The 16711-nt window shown below is 43.1% G+C and overlaps 2 protein-coding genes across 4 annotated transcripts in view; one reads left to right on the top strand and one right to left on the bottom strand.

Moving 5' to 3' along the window:
• CLYBL (citramalyl-CoA lyase) overlaps positions 1–16711 on the top strand; it is a 168253-nt gene that overhangs the window by 105092 nt on the left and 46450 nt on the right. The gene's annotated exons all lie outside the window — the stretch shown is intronic.
• ZIC5 (Zic family member 5) overlaps positions 11406–16711 on the bottom strand; it is a 92208-nt gene continuing 86902 nt past the window's right edge. The window contains 1 exon segment of the mRNA XM_061476311.1: positions 11406–12026. The gene's annotated coding sequence lies outside the window, so the exon portion shown is untranslated.

Below are 16711 nucleotides of genomic sequence, written 5' to 3'. Positions count from 1 at the left end.
ACTATGTTTGAGAGGTTGCTGAATCCAGAAGCCTGTTACATCCAGTTCCACCATCAATGAGGCTGAGCAAGTGTTCCAAATAGGCACATAAGTGCATGTATTTACTTATATGTGTGCGTGTGTATATGTATATATACATATACACATACTTCCTTGCTGTGCTAAATAAACTGAATAGCCAGCCACTCAGTTCCAAACATTCAGAAAGTAGTGGCTTTACCAGCACTCACATAAACCCAGTGCCACATAAATCAGTGTCACGTAAACATGGACAGCATGATGGGCAAATCCTGTTCCCAGTCCGGCATACGCTCTCTCTGTATAGTAGTATGCATGTAAACACAGTCTGTATAATATATGTCTCTATACATGCATAATACAGAGCAGCCACATCTGGTCTTAGATGGTCAGTATATCCTGTAACTGGCCACACATCCCCTGGTCTCCTTGGTTTCTGTCCCCTGGATCTGTGAAGCTTGGAGGTTCATGGCCCTACTGTAGCTGCTGTAAGTCAGACTTCTTTTCATTAAACACACACCAGAGCACTCCTGTAGCTGGCCCCAGATCCCATTAACGGTTCAACTTACCATTAGCCTGAGAATTACCAGTTCTTATTGCTCAGAGCCATATATACTGTTAGGAAATTAAAGGCAAGGTTTCGCGAAGTCAGAGATTAATGGTAAGAAACTGTCATTTTTTTTTCAATAGGAGTTGCATATTAAACTATTGTTCTAAAACACACTTATCTACAGATGCAGCTATGAAATGAACAGCTGGAAGTATGGCATGCTTGAGCATCCTATAGAACTAGGAAGGAAATTTCACAGAACATGTGTTTTATTTGTGGCTTCACAATATGCTTTATTTCTGATTAAAAATGCAAAGCACTGTATCATGCACTGACCCACATGTCAGAACATGCAGCATCTTTTACTGATCCTTTTGTAAAGGTGGAGGAGGAGGAGCAGCTCCAACTGGGTTAAGCACAGTAGATGGTATAGATAGGAGCTTCTGGCTACCCCGCTGCTCTTGCAGTTGATTAGCTGTTTTTAGTAATTATGCATTTCCATCAGGGGTGTAATGGTTATCACCTCTGGTAATGAGATTACTCCCATTTCATACAAGTGTAATGTTCTGCCGGTTCCCTTTTGGCACTTTACACGTTGCCTTGACTCGCGCTCTCAACACTTGCCAAGGTTGCTCACCGTATTCTCTCCTATGGACTCACTGAACCATGCAAATGGGTTCCCCAGCATTTGTCAGTCTCGTAGTAGCAACCTATAGGCATGTCAAGGTAGCCTCACAGCACATACAGTAAAGAGCTCACTTTGCAGTAACCACAGTGAACTGGTTCAATTCTTTTCACTGCTTTTTGTTTTTCCAAGTGGCTGCAGTAGGCTGTCACAGAATGGGAACTACATGGTTTTCACTTGTGTGAGGCATCTCTGTAACCCATGACACAGCATCTTAACACTCCCAAAATGTGATTTTGCACCACAACAGGAAAATAGGCACCATCTTTTCATTACAGTGTTGAAAAACTTGCAAGCTTTGCTGGGATTCCCTAAATGTAGGGTACTCGTTCCACAAAGCACTGTTAAAAATCACTATTGCCAATTGTATGGCAAGCCAGAGAAGTGGATGCTGGTGTTGCATCTCACTTACACAAATAATTTGTCCATTCTTCTGGTGCTGAGTAATTACACTGGAAATTTCTTAAACAGGAAGAGAGATATATCAGAATGGGATAAATAAATCACTGAAGATACAAAATCATAATGGACACTTCCAGAGGTAAACAGAGGAAAGAGTATGCAGTGAAACATCGCATTGCATGGAGCTGCAGGTTCCAGGCATTCCTTTTGATGGAGCCTCTGAAGGAAGGGTAGAGGCTGTGTACCCCTTTTGAGACAGCTTTACAGGTCACAGATCTGGCCTAAACAAAAGTGGTTTTTTCTAAACTACTCCTTTCATTTTCCTCCTCCTCATGTCAGGACTCCAGCAGAGTTTTGTAAGCAGTCCGAGGGTCATCCTGGCAGCATCTACCTCCCTGCCTCTGGGGACAAATTCCAGGTCATAGATCAGAGGGAAGGTATACTTCATAGAGCGCCTTGGCTCGAGCACACCTACTTTCGTAGTGATTTTTTTCCCTTCCAGAGTGTGGCATGAAAAGGGCAGCACTTTAGGCTACCAATCAACCACCTCCTTAAAATAAACCCCATCAGCACAGTATCTTTTCATGTAGACATCCCATGGAGTAAGCTGCGTGGTGCAAAGAAGGGCATCTGGTTTTCACCCTGTTCTGGAAATCGAGTGAGTACATAAATGTGGTTTTTGCCAAGAAATATAAATGCAAGTGCTTGAGCGGCAGCCTTGGAGCACGGTTGCATCCTTGACTCTCCATGTGGTTCCAGGAGCCATGTGACAAGTTCTTTCAATGCTTTTTCCCATTAAAATTGATCCAAGATCCCAAAAGATAAGCTATGAAATTCTCTTTCTGTGTGAAGCTGCCAGATTTCCAAAAGGAAAGAATCCCTTCAGAAGTCCAGAAAGCAATGCTACCTCTACAGAAAACTTCTCCTGTTGCTTCAGAAGAATGTCTTCCTCCTGAAGGTGCTGCTAAAACCAAGCACTTCCAAGCAATTTTATTTAAGGGAAAAGAGATTAAAGGTGCCTTCTTTAGGAACGGGAGGGCCCAAGCCTCCCACGCCAAGAGGAGGCAGAAAGGAGCTGTCGGAAGAAGCCTGCTGCTCAAGGGAGCGGTCTCCTCCCTTCCTGCTTTTCTGTATATCCTTTCTTGCCCACGGCCCTTGTTTTCGACGTGCTAAAATGAGACAGGGTGGTACTCAATCCAGTTGCTTTCTTTGGGCTTTAGAGAGTCAGGCTTTTGGAGGCCGGGCACCAGCTGTGAAGTTAAATTGATAAGATCTACATTTCAACAGAATAAGACATATAATTCACTGCTGAAAAGTCAGAAGCCTTATTTCTGAGAAACCGCTACTTAAGAGAAGATTTGACTATACTCTTTAATTCAATCTAATCTACCCAGTCTAATTATATGCTCATTTCTACTGCAGTTTAGAAGAAGAGTAATAATATAAAAAAATCATACAAAATTCGGGATCTTTCTCAGCATTGTATGGGGTCACTAAGCTTGGGTCATGTAAGTGCTGTGAAGGCAACACCATGGAGTTTTCATTTGAAAGGGTTTGATAAGGGACTTACATTGTTACAGAAGGAAACTGGAAGGCATTTGGAAAATCTCTCTTTTGAACTTGTTACTTCATGTAAAGTAGCTGCAATAATAAAAAAGAATCACATCTAATTTCCTGGACAAGTAGGGAGAATGTATTTTAATAGCAATCATATTATTAACCCTTTGAGATTCCAGTGTATTTTGGTGATCTCTAAACACAGCTGTACAGTACAAGTGCCAGTGCTGGCACAAGCAGCATCTGAGAAAGTTCCCCGTTGTGCCAAGACTGTGACATTGCGTTCTGCTGGAGATCTCTTTGGCTCCATTTCATGCATACCTAGCAGATTTAGCAGATTGTGAAAATGAATGTTTTCCATTCTCATGGCTGATTTTTGCATGCATCTGTTCACTCATCTAAACCTTAGTTACATGCTGCTATGAGAATGAAAAGCTATAATTTTTTCCTTGGAAATTGGGATTGTTTCATGCACTACAATTTCTGCTTAAGGATTCTGCACAGAAATTGTGAAACACTTGTCTTACTAATGTCTTAGAAAAAATCGTAGCTACAGGGATGTATTTTTCTCTCCTTCTGCATGCATATCTGAGCTTCATGTTACAGGAATTATGTGCATAAGTCAAGAGAAAAGCACTCCCCCTACAATGGAAAATACCTGTTGGCAGGTACCAGAAGATAAATATTTAAACACTGTGTTTGCATATGACATTTATAAACCCACAGCAATTATGCCACAAATGCTATATTGCAATTCACAGTGCTTACTTCACATAACAGGTTGCAAGTTACTTTGAGTGCACAGAGTTTGCCAAATTGTTTGAGTATTGTAGCAGTGCTATAATGCTTATGTGGTCATTTACGTGCTGAATATTCCTCTTTTTATTTTGGAGGAAAAAATGGCCTGGCAATTAGCTCAATGCAATGAGCTTGAATAGGGTCATGAAAGAGCACTGATGTATGTGGCACCCCAGAATTACAATGTTTGTGCTTTCACTTTTTAAAAACTACATTTCTGGCTTGTTAGCTTTTTATGTTGTAATTTCACTGTGTTTGACATTCTAAATATCCTTTTGTATTGTTTTGTTTCTGTGAAGGAGGGGTTTAAATGGCTTAACCACATTCTCATAAGAGATCTAGGCAAAGACAAAGGCTGAGATTCAGCTTACCCTCAGCCCACCCAACCCTTGCAATGTTTCTGGTAAATAGCACAAGTCTGTTGTTTTTCACAAAATTATTTGTGCTCTGCAGATTTGTATTCCCTTTGTTGCAGCATTGTACTTTTCTGAGCCTTGTCCCTGTGCCACCAAAATTAACATGCACTGACTAAAAGGTAAAGACAAGGATACAAAGGCAAAAAAGCCATCAGTAAAAGCATTGTGCCCCACGGTAGTCTTAAAACACTTGCTTCTTGTGCATCCAAAGTACCCATTAAACCTTTATATCACTCTTCAGAGACTGTCATTTCTTTTTCCACAGCATAAAGTTTACTGGTTCTTCTCTTTTCTAAGGCACCCTCTTTGCTGAGTAGTCACACAAAAGGAACAGAGCTAAAAAGTGAGTCACATTAGTCATGCTGCGTAAGGTCCAGTGAAGTGGATTTCCAGTTATTGCTAATTTATTCAAGGGTAAATTGTTGCACTGCGAGAGGCTAGCAGTAGGGGTGGGTGCAGAGCCACGCTGGCCCAGCGGGTGCCTGGCGGGGCACATCGTGCAAAGGCTGTCATGGTTGCTGCATCTCCCAGGGGCTGGCTTCAAAATGCACTCAAGCACATGCAGGGGCCGCCCTGCGTCTCAGAGAAGGAATGAAGAAAGGTTGGGCTTCACTGGGGCTGTGTGGAGACCTCATAGCAGCCTTCCAGTATCTGAAGGGGGACTATAAGGATGCTGGGGAGGGACTCTTCATTAGGGACTGTAGTGGTAGAACAAGGGGTAATGGGGTTAAACTTAAATAGGAGAAGTTCAGGTTAGATATAAGGAAGAAGCTCTTTACTGTGAGGGCAGTAAGGCACTGGAATGGGTTGCCCAAAGAGGTGGTGAATGCTCCATCCCTTGTCAATATTCAAGGCCGGGGGACAGAGCCAAGTGTTTCATGGGAGCTGCATTTCCCTTCTGTTTTGGAGGTATTTTAAGGAGAGGAAAGAGAGCACCCTGACCCAAGGTTAGCATGTAGCAATGCTGCAGGCAACCTTTGGGGCCCTGAAGGGTCTCAGGATGAGACTCTGCTGACACATGTGCCCAGCCACAGAGACAGCCAAGAAAGCATGGCTGTCTGCAGCTGCATGCTTTAACTGGCACTTTGTAGACCAGGTAGCTCGTAGTCAAGCCATACCTTCCTGCCTTGTGCCCATACGCAGTGTTGCTCCTTTAGCTTTGCCATCAGCATGAGTTTCGAACCACCGCACATCTGGTACTCTCAGCTGTCCTTTATCTTCTCTCCAACTTTGGTCACTCCAATGAGGACATGTAGAAGAATTTGTATTCTGTTTTCAAGGCCACATCCTCTGCAAGTTAGTGCATATGCTAGCCATGTTCTGGCAAGGCAGGGTAGGAAATGTCCCCACTCACCTCATGGAGCAGCTAATCAATGCTTTTCTGATGCAACTGGAAAGCTTACATGCGTGGTCTTCTTAGTCGGCATGATCAGAGCACTGGAGAAAGACACTTTTGCAAGTAACAGATATATATCTTTGTGGCTGAGAACAGCTGGTTTGGTTTTAGTGACAAGCAGTGTGTTTCTGGCTGGGCAATGTAGCTGACCATGGGAGCCAAGTCAGTCTGGGCCCTTCCCCAAGGGCCACTCTCCGTACTGTGACTAAAGGGTATTTCCCCGTCAAGCCTGCCAGCCTTTCTCTGCAAAGGAGCTAGCGACTAATTTTTACATGCTGTGTCTTAGTGAACCTTTGGGGACCTTCTAAAAAGCTGAGGATATTTTCAATGGAGTTTAGACACACTGCTATAAGAGTCTCATTTAGCCCATCCAAGCCTCTAAGTCAGAGACACTGGAAGTGTTGTTCCATAGCAATTTCCTCTGCTTGTTGACCATGGTGGTACTCACAGAGCCAGAAAGGCTGTATTTTAATTCTGGTCTAGGAAGAAATACAGTAAAACAGGTGGGGTTTGGTGCTTCCCAGATTGGAAGTAATCCTGCTGTCCTTTGCACTATTAATTTAAAATTTGCATTCTATTGAATTGAAGGGAAAATCAGAACAGAACATGTTTCTTTCAAGGAAACAAAGTGTCCTTAGACTTTTAAGACCCTGCACACTACGTAATAAATAGGAACATTAAGAATACCCAGCCTTATTTTCACCAATTGCTGCTGATTTACAACACTTTGCAATATTTTCCTGCACATTCTTAATACGTGTTTGCAAAATTGTTGCTGAATTACAGGTGCCCAGGTTTGGGCAGAAGGTTGTAAAGTGTTTACATTTGTGAAGATTTTGTTAAACTGGAATATTCCTGTATTTTCTACTTACCTACTATTTTATGTAGTGGAGATGTAAGTTTGCTTGCCTTTCTCTTTTTCGTTTTCCATTATAAAATGTAAGAGATGAGAAGCAATTAGAAATTGTGATTTTCTTTTGGCAACTAAAAACTGTTAATAGTCGGAAAGTTATGTTTGCGGCAGAGATTGCTAATAAAATTCGCCTCTTCCTGCCAAAATCAGAGAGTCCAATTTTCAGCATATCCTTGGTCTCTCTCTCTGCACGAGCCATTTGCACTGAACTGGCTGCACTTCTGGCTGGTTTTGCTCATGCACTCTGTCAAAAAATGTTTTCTGCATCTCTAATTTCATCAAGATATGCTTGACTGCGAGCATCAGCATCGCCGAGCACTAGTGTTTAATTCAAACCCTGTAGCTGTGGCAGCTGAACAACCGAAATATCAGTGAGGAACCAGACCACCGAGGTGCCGCGGTATGCTGGCGTGTTTGTGCGACTAGATAGGAACCGTCGCTCTTGTGTGACTGCCCATGCTTCAGCAGTGCTCCATTGACCCTACAGCATCCGTTTCTCATATTCACATCAGCAAAGGGCTGCATGTAAAAACTCCACATTTAATTGTTGTGTCATAGGGGTGTGTGTCATACTTTGAGAAACACAAAATACCCTTTTTCTTCCCTGATTAGTCGTAGCAGCACGTTTTTAAAAAGCATTTTTAAATACCTGCAATGGTAATTATCTCATCTGTGCAATTTCTAAGGTATTTCTTACACTGAGGTACTGTCAGCAGTATTTAGGCTTCAGTAGTCCTAAAGTCATAACGTGGGTAGGATGGCAGTAGTTGTAAAGAGCTAAGACTTGAAGAAAATCACTGGAAAAAAAATTGAGGGGTCTTCCTGCCTTTAAATATGTATTTTTGGATTTGAATTGGTTTTAGGAACATCGGTCATTTTTTTGATGAAGCTCTATCATTCATGTTAGATGTGCCCTCACTTTCACTGTTGATTGCAATCTACCTTGGACATAATAATGGTGCTGTGTTTATTTCCTCCTTTGGGTATTTTATTGTCCTGCACAGATAGTTTTTCTTGTGCACTGGTACACCGGGAGAGGTAGATGCCCAGGATATCAAGTGACGTTAAGTCCTGTGCTTCTAACCGTAGTTGCCTTTGCATATGCTGTTGTACAGTGAGGGGGCCCAGGCTGGGAATGGGCAGCTGCCCAAACGCAGAGGTGTGGGGAACAGATGGGCTGGTGTGACCCAGGGTAAAAAACAAGCCACTGAACATGATTCATATTGTGTGTAAATCTAACCATGGCTGATCTTCCCCTGAATATATTTAGTGAGGGAATTGGGTTTAGTGGGTGATTGTTTTGAATGATGAGCTGTTCATTACATCTGTTTTCCCTGACTGCTGATGTGAAATAATTGACAGATGAAATGTGAGAGGATAATTTCATGTTTCACACCAGTGACTCCATTTTACTTGGTACCCTTCTCACATGATTGGGAAAGACTAGTGTCATATGAATCCTTTGCCCAACTGAATGGTGAATCAGCAGGTCAATGATGAGGTCATAACAAGACCTCCCGAAAAGCTTTGTTGTTGTTTTGGTTGGGTTATTTTTGTGCAGGCTTCTGAATAGGTTTTACGTGTTGCAGCATGCAGTTTAACTACTTGTCCCTGGGTTCAGATTTATTCCTGGTTGGTGCTATCAAAGATTTTAACTCTCTGACAGCAACAATACTCAGTGGCAGTCCCTTTTCTGGCAGGTATAGCAGAGTCACCAGTGGTTGGACGCAGACGCTGGCCTGTGCTTTCAGTCCAGGGATTATATTTTTGTCTTGGGGCTGAACAATCCTTGCATGAGCTTGTATGATACCTTGTTAGGGAAATTGGGGCACTTGGGCTCTGCTTGCATCAAGCAATCCTAATAAATCATGGGATTTAATCAGAAGGGAAGGGCCAGACACAGGTAAAACACCACCTGTGGTACGTTTTATCTTGGTAGACAGGCCTGAAACATCCTCAACTGCTTGCTTTGCTTCTCCAGTAGCTTCAGATGCCACTGGCTCATAGCAGCAGAGGGCAGCCCCATGTGCTATGAAATAAATGACTGATCCAAACCATGGCAGGTACTCAGAGTGGAAATGAGACCTTAGTTTCCAGGAATGGTTCCCCAAGCAGCCAACAACATTCACTGCCACCCAGGAGAGGAGTTTGCAAAGCAGTGCAAGGGTACAGAAAAACTTCCCCCTTCACTACAGATTGGAAATTAACATTTGCATTGTAATCCTAAAGCTATGTGGAGGTCTATAAAATAGAGTTTGTCCCACGTGTGTCCGGTTACACTTGACACTGAAAAGATAACGGCATTTCTTCTGCCTCCCACGACAGAAGAGGGTAAGGGAGCTCAGAGCACTGCTGCTAAGTTGAGCACCACATTGGCAACAGCATCCTGGCATTCAGAGTGCTAATTCTTTCTATATTTCTGAGGTGCCTGTCAGTAGGGTTTTCTGATGCACCGATGCTCTGGGAATAGAGCCGATTTCCAGCTTACAGAGGGCTCCACACGATGCCCCCCTCACAAACTCCTAGCACAAGATAAGTAATTGTTTTGTGCTTCTGATTCCTATTAATGGTACTATTCTTGTGACCATTCCCAGCCCTGATGCTCGGTCTCCGAGCCAGAAGGTGTGGGAAGCTCAGCGAGGGTGGTCCGGGCTCGGCACACTGTGCGAGAGTGTATCCTGTGTTTCTCAATAACAGCCTCTCCAACCAGCGGATGAGCCCCAGAGGGAGTCCTAGACAGTCGTGCGTTGGGCAGAAGAAGTTGGCAGCAACACAGGGCCTCAGGGATGGGGTTTATAAAACTGGGAAAAAGTCCCCTCCTGTGGCGCGATGCTCCATGCCAAGGCCGTCATCCTTCCAGCCAAAGAGGGCTGGATGGGTCTCCCGCAAGAGCCTGTCAACCCCTTTCATTAGGCAGCCAGAGGGGCTGCCACTGAATGATGCACGGCACCTCCTTCCACCCTGTGCGTGCTCCCTGCCAGCCAGGGGAATAAGAGGCTGGGATTAGAAATCAAACTCCGGGTTTTCTGCATGGCTGTGCAGGGTGCATTAGCATTAGACACCCTCCCCCCCCCTTTTTTTTTATAGTAATATTTTCTGTTTGTTTTTTTCCTAGCATTGGTGGTTTTATTCTCACCCTCCATCTCTGTCCCCCCTCCCTCTACCAGAGGTGTGGGTATGTGAGGGATTGTTCTCTGCCAAGTGAAGGCCTGGATGTGAGTTTGGGGGTTTTGTCCATCTCATTACAACAAATGCATCACCTGCATGACTCAGTCATTCTTCAGCTGCCTGGGGAGAAAGGCCTTCAAGAGCAGTTGCAACAATAATCCTGTCTCATTACAGCACATGGCACTGCCGCTGTGAAAGTAGGCAAGCTAGCAGATCTCCTTCTTAGAAAATACCAGTCTAGCCGTGCGGAAAAACTACCTTCTATTACTGGGTAGTCAATGCTATATTGTGGACTTCTGTAGATGGGGTAATTTAGAGCTCAGTAATTAAAATGATAAAATGATGCCAGGACACTGCAGTACCATTTTCCTCTGTCTAATACATATCATGGAACAAGAAATTGCAAAAATCTCTGTTGATAAGAAAAAAAAACAATCAAAATAGATTCTGCAGACCATAGGAATACTAAATATTTGTAAAAACCAAGAGTACAAATCCCTTGTATTTCTCTGTGTTTGTCTGCTGATTTTTCTCCTGCATTTAAGGAAAGATGCTTAGACTGGATGCATTCAGCAGGCCTTACTTGAAGTCACCATCTCAGTTTGCCACTCTTGTGGTTTGTCATGCTCTTCCAAACCATAGCCCGTTCTCTGGAGTTTTCTTCGTGCCTGTACTTCTTCTGTTGAACATCTACCCTTCAAGTACAAGGGCTGGAATAGGTTTAGGTACAGGTTTAGTAAATTCCCTCTGTAAGGAAGGGCTGTGAGCTGTCACTGGATGCTCTTGCTATGAATCTCTCTTCCTATAAATCCATCTAGGACCACTAGAAACCATACCACCCTATTATAGCCTTTGTCCTGCTATAGCCACCATCATGGGACAGCATAAAGCTGCTCCTCTTTGTCCCCCCCAACAGCTCCAGTTTCCCTGGCAGCTTTCCCCTTTTCCTGCTCTTGGGGCATGACCGAGGAGCTCCCCAGGGCTGTGTGGGGTCCTCTGTACTGGGGGCTTAAGGATGCAATGTTCAGCTCACTCCCACTCCTGCGCTGGAGCCGAAACGGCACTGCCGTATTTTAGAGGATTCATGGCAGGAACCTCCTCCCGAACAGCAGATATCCTTGCCAAAGAAGGGTAGTCAAGCTTATGTTTTCTGTAAGAAAGATGTTTCCTGAATGATTAGATTCTTTTTTTCTCCAACTCTCTGTATTAAAATGTAAAAAAAAGGGAGAAAGTATTACTCTGCGCATATGACTGTAGTTTAAATATAATTAAAGGGAAACTAGTCTTTTTTCTTCAGCTAAAGAGTTGCATTTATACATTTTAATATGAAGATATGCTCAGTAGGGAGCAGAAGTCTATCATTGGCTCCTACTGCAGGCAATACAAACTGCAAATCTAAAAGAAAGGGTTACAGCACAGAAAGGAGGAAGCGAATTTTAGATGCAGAGAGAGAATACAACTATTTAGACCATATCTGTACTATAAAGCTAGAGATAAAAGGCTTTTTCCTTTATATTTTCTTTTTATTGTTTTTTATAGTGCAGTACAATACAAACATTACAACCTGGCTGACTCCTGCAGAGATGCCAGGCACTAGCATCGTGTCCAAAAATTAGCTTTATACATATGCTAAATTAAAGATTGGCAGCCGCAGCAGCACAAATCCCATATTGGCAGCAGTTTGCAAATCCCACGTTGGCAGTCTTCTCCACATGAAAGAAGAGAGGAAATACAAAGGGCAAAAAGCCCAAGAGTCTTTCTCTAGCAAATAGCAGCGAGTGGAACATAGAAACTATGTGCAGGGGAAAAAAAATCTCCAAATTACTGAAGATAAAAGAATAAAGCTGAATCTGTGACGAGCTCAAACAAGGGCCCGTTTACATCTCTTGGAGAAAGAGCTATTGGCAAGCAAACATTATTTTGGTGGGAAGGGTGGAAGTCCGGTGCTGGGCAGAGGAGGACACTAGCCCCGTGGAGGCTGAACCAAGGGGGCTAGGTTCTTCTCCAACACTTGTGTAAAGCTCCATTTAAATCTCTTAAATTAGGCTATTGCTAAATATATTGGACCTAAAGCATATAGGTTTGTTTGGGTTCTCCTTTAAAAACTCTGTATTTTGATTTCCCTGCAGAAAAAAAGAAAAAAACTATGAAACTATCAAAATTGCTTTTGCTTTTATTTCATTAATCTGGACACCCATGTTTTCATGTTATTTCTGTTTATAACTGTCTTCAGGGTGCATTTCACAAGAACTAGTTTCTTTTACATGTATTGTTGGCAGCAGTTCCTTCTAGGTCTGCACAGTTAGGATGGATTACTCAGCTCCTTCACCCCATCCACCTATGTTGTTTTGACTGGCATTGCTTCCTTCTTGAGAAGTTACTGCATCTGGTAATTTACCAGGAGCAGTAAATCCTTCCACTGCTTTGACTTGCCTGGATTTTAGATGTCATGCATCCTGTTTTCAGGACAGATACCTGGACTTGAACCAAAATATGCAGTAGTAAATAGCTGTGTGAAGCTAAAAGAAAAGAGCCACAAGCTAAGAGAAATCACCTCAGAGTTCCAGTCCTTGGCTGTATCAAAAGATGGGTCCCAAGATGGATGTTCAGAGGAGCAGAATTTGAATTTTTCCAAAGTTTTTTGTTTTGTTTAGTCTTTACGTCCCTATAAACTGGATTATCATTACAAGCTGAAGTCACTATAAACTGAAATACTGAAGTATTTCATGATCTTCCAAACCCAGATCTTTGGTCTAGAAGAAGACATCATATTTTTTAACTTCCCCATAAAGGAATTTGCAGTGAATCAAAGAGCAGCAAACAATAGAGCTTTAACTCCTTTCCATCTGCATGCCACCTGTCGGGTCTCACCACTCCAGTAGCCAACTCCTTCTCAAGCCAATGACTCCCAGGCTGGCACTGCAGGATCACTGCTGAGTCAGTGGATGCAGCTCTGGATCAGGCACATCCACTGAGCAGGTATTTTGCCAGAATCAGACATGGCTCTGGTGCACAGCATCCCCTGCCCCGCTGTGTTTGGCTTGCCCCCGCTGCAGTATGAGGCACTGACCACCACATCAGATAACCTGCCAGAGAAACTCTGAGCTGTTTTCAGGATGTCATTTGCTTTTCAACAGCTCACAAGCTACAGAAGCACATACCAGGAAACAGCAAAGACCCTACAGGTGGGAAATTGTCTGCACTCAGAGTCCCCAGCCTCAAGTATCACCTACTATGCTGTCCAGACCATGCACTGGGAGAGGCTGCAGGTGGAATTGGGCTTACAGAGCACTCCAGTGCCTGTCAACAGGAGGTCCTGCAGCAGCATGGTGAGGGCTCAGCAGCAGAGCAAGAGCTGGAAGATGAGAGGGACCATGTTCATAGCTGATGAACTCCCCTGCAAAGAGTGAACAAAAACACTACCGTGAGCACCTGGAAGCTAATGATTGCTCAGCTTTCCCTGCTACACTACCAACATTCAGGGCTGCAAAGTGAAAGTCAGCAAAGCTCTTGGCCCTCACAGGAGGGCCAAGATCTAAAGGCTGTACATGGGATTTTGAGGAGGAGAAAGTGTTGTTCCTGTATTATTCATTAGCTAACCTCTAAACTTAAGGCACTTAACTTTTCCACTGAGGCACACACTGAAGCCTAGCTGTGCTCCACACTCATGATGGCTGTTTCTGCCAAGTTGGATTTTGCACGTTCACTCTGTTGAGTCTACTTTGACCACTGCAGCCCTGGTTTTGTTCCCAGGCTTTCTCTAGAGCCTGTAGGACCAGCTGTGTCCTTGAGTTGTCTGGCTTTGGCTGCAGATGCCAAGATGCTTCAAACAAGAAAAATTATCAAGTGGCACATTCCAAGCAAATCGAAAAGCACCTTGGTTTCACACAATGCATAGTTAGGCGCTTTTCCCTCTTGATAGTGTAGAAATGAACATGGATCCAAAAAGCAACAGGGCATATTGATGAAAGAATCCAATCCATTTGTGAGAAAATCCAACACAAAGACACTGCATCCCATTCCAGGGATTCCTGATCCAGTGTAGATAGAAGGGGGAAGTTATTTTCTTCATACTGCTAGGAGCAGAGAATTACTGACAGCTTCGGTAAGAGATGAATGGATCAAGACCAGCTTCCAAGGTACAAGCAAGTGAGGAGAGGAAGCTTAGATTGACTTTTTGGTGATCACTGACCACTTGAAGGCACCACACAGATCGGAGGATGTGACTTGGATCCATGGTATTGTAGGCTGATGAACGTGCATCTTCGCTCATGCCAAGCATACCCTTATTCTGCAGTTGCATACTGTGCCTGTGGTGCATTAAACCAGAAGAGCAGAGATCTGCCCAAGTTTCTCTGGAAAAGCTTGCTGTGCTGGGAATCCCTTTTGTTGTCTCAATTTCAGGTTTGATTTTTATACATTCTGATGCATTAGATGAAGTTGAGAGGATGATCTGTAATTATGTATGGGCTTTGCTATGAAATTCTTGGCTTTCACAAAATCAATACCATGGGATTCATTACCATTAATCCTAGGGAGACCAAGCCCAAAAAAAGAAAGGGCTTAGACACTGGAAAGTTTAGATCCTGTTCCAGGGCAAGGGCTGTTTGGGAGTATGCAAGGTTGAGACAGCTATATATGTGTGTGAGGGAGAACAAAGATGAAAAAAAGTTACCTTTTTGCCCAGCGCTTCTCAGCACGCACAGAAAAAATGCAAAACAAAGGGCCTCCAAACATTGCTTTCACACTGGGGGACATGGAAGTCAAGCCAATTTCTGGATATCTTGGGAAACCAATGCTTCAAAGAGGTTACCTCCAGTCATCTCTTCTCCATCTATGGTGTGCTCATTAGCCTCTTCTGGAAAGAGCTGAGTTGTCCTCAGTCAAAGGACTTCTTTCTTCAGGGAACTTCCTTTTGTGTTTGAAGTTGTGTTTGTGTCCTTGTTAGGATGCAGGCAAGCTTCTTGTAATGCTGATCTTGAACTTCTGCCATTGCCCTTGACCATTTCATAGGCTCAAAGCTTTCCCTTGACTGCCTGCTGCTCCAGTATCCTAAAGTATCCACAAGGCACGTGCACTCAGCCCTGACACTGGTGATTGGCAGCACTGTGCTACAGGTTGGTGTGGTTGACTTGGGTTGCAATTGTAAGCAATTGAGTCAGCTGGCTCTGCACATAAGGGAGGGAACCACATCCAAGGGACAGCCAGGTAGCTTTTGGGAGTGGAAAGGGGTAAGAAAGGACCCATGAAGAGTCCATGGTTAGATGAGGGGAGTCCAGTCATTTTTATGCACCTCCACAGTCTCTGATGTGGGCTAAAGTTACCCTTTCAGAAAGTATGAACAGCTTCCATGAAGGAGAGGGGCCTTACACTGTGTCAGTGCTTCACATTGTGTGGTCAAAACGATTTAAAATTCTTGGGTTAGGTGCTTTAACCGTAAGACTCACTTTTCCACTGACAACAGCTTTATTTTTTCTAACTTCTTCATAGTACTTATCCAGAATGATAGTGATACTTCTCTTTTACTGCCCTGAAGAACTTACCACTTTCAGTGGAGTGTTAGCATGCTTAAATTATTTGTACGTGTCTTGTATCTGAATTATAGTTAAGCCAAGCTATACACGTGTATCTCTTTTTATCTCTTTTTTTCTTTGCTCCTTCTTGTTTCTTGTACAAACTTATTTCTATTTATGATGATCTTTCTGATGACAAGGTGCCCAGAATTAGAAATCAGGACTGGCAGTCCTGTTGTTGCCGAGCTGCTTAGAGATGGAAGTGACACGATATAGCTCCATTGGCTGTATTTTCACTACTGCACAGTCACACAACACATGCCTTTCTCATTTGCCATCCATGGTTAACCACACTGCCACTTCGGCTTTGTCTTTCTCACTGATGGTCTGTGGCTTTGATTTTTGTTTTCATCCTTAGCTCTTTTGTGTTTAGTTTTCATCCTCTTGCAGTGTTTTTTCGTGTTAAGGTGGCTAGAACATTTTTATTGGGATTATGTTCACATTTTCTTCAAGACCATCAGCATAGATGCAAATTAGGAAAAAAGGAAAAAAAACAACAGGAGTACCCTGGACACTTTTCTTAGCTCAATCTGATTATTTTACTGTTTATTTCAGCTTATGATTATCTTAACAACCTTTTCCAGCCATGCATCTTTTTCCCTTTGAACATTAATTTTGAGCTCTCCGATCTCAGGGGTAAAATATATGAATTGCACTGAAATAATGAGAAAGTCTTGAATAGTAAAATGCTGCTGTAATACGTAATTGTTTGAATTGTCCTCCTGACTCCACTGCATTATTTTCCTTCTATTATATCACAGTGGCATAAGCACATATATCAAAAAGCTGCAATGAGTCGGAATCGTGACCGTCTACTCCTCCCCCATGTCCTGTCAGTTTCTTCATCCCAGATTAGTGTCTGTTGGCTTGGGAAGCAAAGAGGGAGCAGATGGACCACAAAATGAGATTCTGTAACCTTCTTACCCAATAGATCTGCTTTCTGCATGTATTCAGGCATATTTACTTACTGTAGTGACAATTATCAGTTCTATTTCTTTTAAGAAAACCAAACAACTTCAGCGCAGTATGAAAGAGAGCAAACTAAATTGTCTTCTGGCACTGTTACCATCCATTTAATTTTAAATCAATTAAGAGTTATGTGACTGGGTTCTGATCTGCATTATACCTGAATATGCCCATTAAATCTACAGACATGCTTAGGTATAAGGGTACAGACAGTTATATACAGCCTGTGCACTTTAGATAACATTTATTGTTCGTAAACACAGGTCAGA

Source organism: Pezoporus flaviventris, unplaced genomic scaffold, assembly GCF_033815535.1.
Source record: "Pezoporus flaviventris isolate CSIRO_AGI_PZ_B2104156 unplaced genomic scaffold, CSIRO_AGI_Pfla_v1 ptg000095l, whole genome shotgun sequence".
NCBI lineage: Eukaryota > Metazoa > Chordata > Aves > Psittaciformes > Psittacidae > Pezoporus > Pezoporus flaviventris.
The sequence above is the reverse complement of the archived record's forward strand: the minus strand, read 5'-3'. Positions and strand labels throughout refer to the sequence as shown.